Source organism: Misgurnus anguillicaudatus, chromosome 17 (genome assembly GCF_027580225.2).
Source record: "Misgurnus anguillicaudatus chromosome 17, ASM2758022v2, whole genome shotgun sequence".
Taxonomy (NCBI): Eukaryota; Metazoa; Chordata; class Actinopteri; order Cypriniformes; family Cobitidae; genus Misgurnus; species Misgurnus anguillicaudatus.
Window position 1 is genome coordinate 36992967 of NC_073353.2, and position 6000 is coordinate 36998966.

At 38.8% G+C, this 6000-nt stretch overlaps 1 long non-coding RNA gene across 1 annotated transcript in view; it reads left to right on the plus strand.

The window, feature by feature from the left end:
• The window catches only part of LOC129451504 (uncharacterized), a 42454-nt gene extending 38854 nt beyond the window's left edge, over nt 1-3600 (plus strand). Inside the window, exons 3-4 of the long non-coding RNA XR_008646789.2 lie at nt 486-729; nt 3205-3600. This is a non-coding gene — a long non-coding RNA (uncharacterized lncRNA). The remainder of the gene's footprint in view (nt 1-485; nt 730-3204) is intronic.
• The last annotated feature ends 2400 nt before the right edge of the window (nt 3601-6000 follow it).

Consider the following 6000-nt stretch of genomic DNA (forward strand, 5'->3'; position numbering starts at 1 on the left):
ACTAAATGGCAGTGCTGTGGTTGGATAGTGAAGATTAAGGGGCGGTATTATCCCCTTCTGACATCACAAGAGGAGACAAATCTCAATTACCTATTTTTCTAATGATTGCGGATAATGGTTTACCAAAACAAAGTTACTGGGTTGATCTTTTTCACATTTTCTAGGTTGATAGAAGCACTGGGGACCCAATTATAGCACTTATGGAACATGGAAAAAGTCTGTTTTTCATGATATGTCCCCTTTAATATAACAGAGCTCTGAAAGTCATATTCACTGTATCTTTGTGGTCACATGAACAACAGAAATGTTTGCATGTCATATCATTCTAATTCATAAGAGGCTTTGAAGGCTGATAAAAGACAGGTTTGTATGCAATATTTTTTCATTCATGCCAACACAGATGTACAAAGCGCAGGAAGATGATTCTCGGATCTCAGTTGACTTCCTTGCCAAGTTTATTGTTATTATTGTACCATGTCTTTCAGGTTGAGCTCTTGTCTGATAAGTACAGGGTCGCCGCTCATGTCATGGTGAACCAAGCTGAAAAAGTCCCCAGTCCTCCCGGATGTCGTCTGAATCACTACTGCCTGGCATGAAGTTGAAAAGACAAAACCACTGACCAGGAGAGGGGAATTCTCCATCGTGACGACTGAAGAATCTGATCATTGCTCAGGGCAGAGGTTCCTCCAATTGAAAATAAGTCAAACCAGTTTCTTAATTTGTAAAAAGGTGAGTTGTACTAAAATTCCCAGTTAACTAGAGGAACAAGGTCTGGAAAGTCCCAGGGAGAGAATTAATGTGCACTTTCCGGAGAGGAAAAATAAATACTACAAACCGGTTTTGTTTGTATGATTCATATTTAGATTGGTGAAACACAATATCTAAATAGAAATACAGTTTGTGGGTCAAACCCAGGTCACGTTATTCACAAGTGTCTTGTCTTATACAGTAAGAATGTCAATGTTGACTAAACTTCACTCAAAAAAAGAAAAAAAAATGCTGGATCAAAATCTGACAAACCCAATCTGTTGGGTTGTAATTGAACATATGCTGGGGTTCACCCCAAAATCCTGCGTGGTTTTACCCATTGCTGGGTTAAATATAACATTTTCTGGGTTAATTCAACCCATTGGCTGGGTTTGTCCCTTTTTGACCCAGTATGATTATTCAACCCTATATGACGCAATTACGTGACAATTTCACGTATGGACCAACGTGAAAATGTCACGTTTTGCCGCGTTTGAACGTGAGCATGTCACGCTTTTCTGTTTGTGTCACTGTCCAACCCTATATCACGCAATTACGTGACTATTTCACGTATGGACCAACGTGAAAATGTCAAGTTTTGCCGCGTTTGAACATGAGCATGTCACGCTTTTCTGTTTGTGTCACTGTCACGTATTGGTTACTCAACTTTTTTGTCCTATTTTCAAACCATTGTCGCTTCGGTTTAGGGTTAGATTTGGTGCTTGCGTTATATGTCACTTTAAGTATTTGTCACTTTAAGTATTGGTTTATAAAAAAAAGATACAAGACTTATTTCTTCTATATTTTCTAAACTTTAACCAATTGTCGCCTGACGTTGGGGTTAGAGTTTGTTTAGGTAAGGATGTAATTTTATGTAAATCTAACCCTAAACCGAAGCAACAATGGTAAGTAATTAGGACAAAAAAGTTGAGTAACCAATACGTGACAGTGACACAAACAGAAAAGCGTGACATGCTCACGTTCAAACGCGGCAAAACGTGACATTTTCACGTTGGTCCATACGTGAAATAGTCACGTAATTTCGTGATATTGGGTTGTATTATTGCTATAATTGGGTATAATTGGTCAGTTTTTTATTTTAAAATACCCTCTCCTATTCATTTTGATTGCATTAACATTCATATAGAAATTAAATAGGATAGACTTTAAACCAGTTGTAAATTCACTTTCTTAAAAAGTGCACTCTAAAAATGGATGGGTTATTTTATTGGACACAACACACTTCTGGGTTAAAAACTACCAAATGCTGGGTTTTAGTAACCCAGCCATTGGGTAATAACAACCGAGAATTGAGTAATTTTTAAACCAGAAGTTTGTTTTGTCCAATATTTTCCCAGTATGGGTTGAAAATAACCCAGTCATTTTTAAGTCTGTAAACACTGTGAGACTGATGCTGTCGAAATTTGGTTTAAAGGGCACATATCATGAAAATCTGACCTTTTCCATGTTTAAGCGTATATTTGGGTCCCCAGTGTCTCTATCAACCTAGATAATGTGAAAGGAACAATTCAGTAACTTTGATTTAGTAAACCATTCTCTGCAAGCATGTGAAAAATAAGTAATTTGGCTCCCCTTGTGATGTCAGAAGGGGATAATATTGTCCCTTAATCGGTACTATCCAACCATGGCACTGCCATTTAGTGCAGAGATCTGGGGCCTCATATATAAAATGCTGCGCAGAAACCATCCTCCACTTGATCCCACGATCATCCATCAAAAATGCAAACGTGTGATTCATAAACCGAACGTACGCGCAAAAAACGCGTGTACCCCTTTCAAATCTATAAATCGCAAATGAACTTGAACTTTTGCGCAGCCGAGCAGTTTCAGATCTCCTCCTTTAAACGATGCCTAATTAAAGTCACAGACATATAAAAGAGCACTTCTCAATGTCTAAACCAAATTTCGAGCAGCAAGATTGGCTTATATTTCCAAAAACCTGCAGCAATCAGAAAAGCAAAAGTGCGTACAGTACGTCTGCCCAGACCCTGACGTGGCGCTAAGCACTTTTCCACGTCAAAGACAGTTTTTATAAATATGGTACGCAAACTTTACGATCAAATCTGTGCGTACGCACGCTTTATAAATGAGGCCCCAGGTCATTTGCATTTTAAAGGACACGCCCAAAAATGGCACATTTTTGCTCACACCTACAAAGTGGCAATTTTAACATGCTATAATACATTATCTATATGCTTTTTTGATCTAAAACTTTACATATGTACTCTGGGGACACCAAAGATTTATTTCACATTTAAAAAAAGTTAAATGTCCCCTTTAAAACACCTTACACAGCAACATGATCTCAACAAAAGACCATTGGGTGCAGGACTTCCTGTTTAGTGAAAAATTAAAGTGAGGGGAATGTTTGGGAAACATTATTTTTGCAATTCTGTTAATGATGAAACTACACAATTTGCCTTTTAACCCAACCAGGGTTGAGAAATATTCCCCAGTTGTGGATCTTGCAGAAACCACATGGTGTCCCAAAGGGGCACTATAGGACGAGTGAGCAGGATGTGAAAGCACACGATAACACGCGTCAAATCCAACAGAATCAGCGCTGGTCTTTCGTTCAAGGTTTGGTACTCTTACGGCACCTCAGCTATTTACATGAACTTCAAATATTAGGAGCGAATAAGTGAATGAGTCAAAACAAAAGCCAGACAGTGTGTTTAGAGTAAAAATGTCCTTGCTGTAAAACAAAACAAAAAACAATTCAATGTCTTTCTGTCTAGTCTTGCAAAGACACTTGCTGTACTGCTTCTCATATTTTGCTCCAAGGTGTCCATATTTTTACATTAAATAAGCTTGGAAAGTGCAGGCTTCACTTTCCACCTGTCAGTCTGCAGAAGATGCGACGACTACACAAACTGTCTTAAAATCAAATGTTTAAACTTGCCAGTTGGATGTTTTCCAATCCCTGTTACACTTGAAACAATGATGTTAACCAGCCCATGAGCATCTTGTGGTTTGTTTGCTTTGGTTAAAGGCTGGTTCACACGGCAGGATAATTAGGCCGATTTTAGCCCTGATTCACCCCTTCCGACAATCTTAAGGATGCTCCGATAATCGTAAAATAAACTGATCAGATATTCTTGCCGTGTGTGGTGTGTTTAGACTGCTCTCGTCTACTCGGAAGGACCTCGGGACCGCTCCGATCTCAAATCGGGGATATCCAACATGTTGGATTTTTTTGGCCCGATTTCTTCTCGTGTGTGGTGTCTCCTGCGGACAAACGAGCACGCAGCCTGTGGACTGTGACATGTAGCCAATCAGAAAGCGAGGTGACGAAGCAGCGAGGAAGTACCGGGAAGTCACGGGTCATATTTACTGCATCTCAATGCATCCAACTATGGACTAGACCAAGGGTAAAACAGAAATTGCGCACAAACGCAATTTTCGGTTAAAAACAAACTGCAAACTATCGCCATTGCATCCTCTTCGTCCGCCATGATTGTTTACTCTGAAATCACGTTTGATCGCGAGAGATTTTGCGAGATTTCCCGTCTGACCTGGGACTGCTCGGGAGTCAAATCGGTTCGTGTGTGATGTGTTGATTTTGCCATGTGGCAGCGCACCACTAACTGTACGACCAAAACTGTTAGACCCGCGATGTTTTATCGCCGTGTGTGGGGTCTCTCAGGGTTGGAAAATCGGCCGACGATTTTAAAGTCGTACCGTCTGTACCAGCCTTAACTGTTTATTGATAGCATCAATGATTGTATCTTCGTCTCATTGATCTGAGGTGAAATATTTTCTCGCCATTTTTTCCTTCTTGCTTGAATTGGCAGATAACATGCAATTTATACGTGGAAAACATCACTTGAATGGAATTTTAATGGATCGCCATAATTGGAACGACACCCTGTCCCTCTTTGACATGTTTGGGCTTTTTCAAAACCCATTTTCGCCAATATCATATGATGGTGATAAGATCATAGTTTTGCTGGATAATTGAAACTGCAGTCATTCGCTCCTTTCACAAATTGCTCTTTGGGAAACGGTACCATTTGCAGACAAAACAGACGTGGCATAAAGGTTTCAGCATTAATCTTATTTATGAGGCTTTAGTCTTCAATTTCAATTTTAGTCTCACCCGCTGGTTCAGACAGAAGCTGTTATGGTGGGCCACTCGAATAAAAAATGTTAAAAGCACAACAGAGACAAAATGTTAACGCTTTTGACCGAACATACAAATAGCTTACGATTAGTTATCAGTGCACATTAAACTGGGATTGTAAAATAAAAAGACACCCGTCCAATTGCAATTTCATGCCTCGAGTTGAACAGGAAGCATCGCAGACGCAGTTTATTGACTCATCCACATCGCTCCCGTGTGAGATCAATACTCACCGATCGACTCATAGGGGTGTGACTTCTTTAGCCTTTGAATTTGTGTGGCTCTTGGTCAGTTTTTATAGTTAAATATTTATTTGTGGTTTGGCAGATATATGGCTGTGTATGGGTCATGGGTGAGTTTTTACGCAACTTAAGATTCATCCATCCATCACCTTCAATTTGATTAGTTGTGCTGTAAAACTTATTTATTTAATGTTTGACATATTTATTTATTTATTTAGCTGAACTCTTGTGGTGGACAAGTGTTACACCCCTCAAAATAGTTGTATTACGTTGGCCTACACAACAGCCAGAGAAGGATTTATTTGGTATGATGATACTTTACATGCATTTCCATAATAAATTAAAATGTTATTTATTTCTTAATGTACTAAGTCCTTAGTATAATTGAGACAGAAAATATATTGCCCAGTATATACAGTAGTTATGCGGGCCCTGTTCATCAGTATGATTGAGTGCTATACAGTAGTTTATAGTAGTTTCTAAGAGTGACTATTGTTTTCTTGCACATACCGTTATTGCTCCACCATAACATGTAAAAACAGCATCAAGTAAAGTGCTATCCAGTCACTGGCTTTTTAAAGTGTTTTTGCAAAGTAATTCATTTTTATTTGCTTCTCAGAGAGATCACTGCACAATTATGAATAAAATGTCCAAAAATGTTGTTTTGCTTTGTTCAGGTTCTTCAAATTATTAAAGGGGATAAAATAAATGGTCCTTTTAATTAATATTTATTAATACAATTATTAGTTACTGAAAAGTTATTTGGGGAACAAAAAATTGTATTATGCAATTCTATAATTGTATTTTGCAGCGCCATCGAACACACATTTGACCATCTGCAGTCAGGTGTCGGGGGCGTGGTAGACG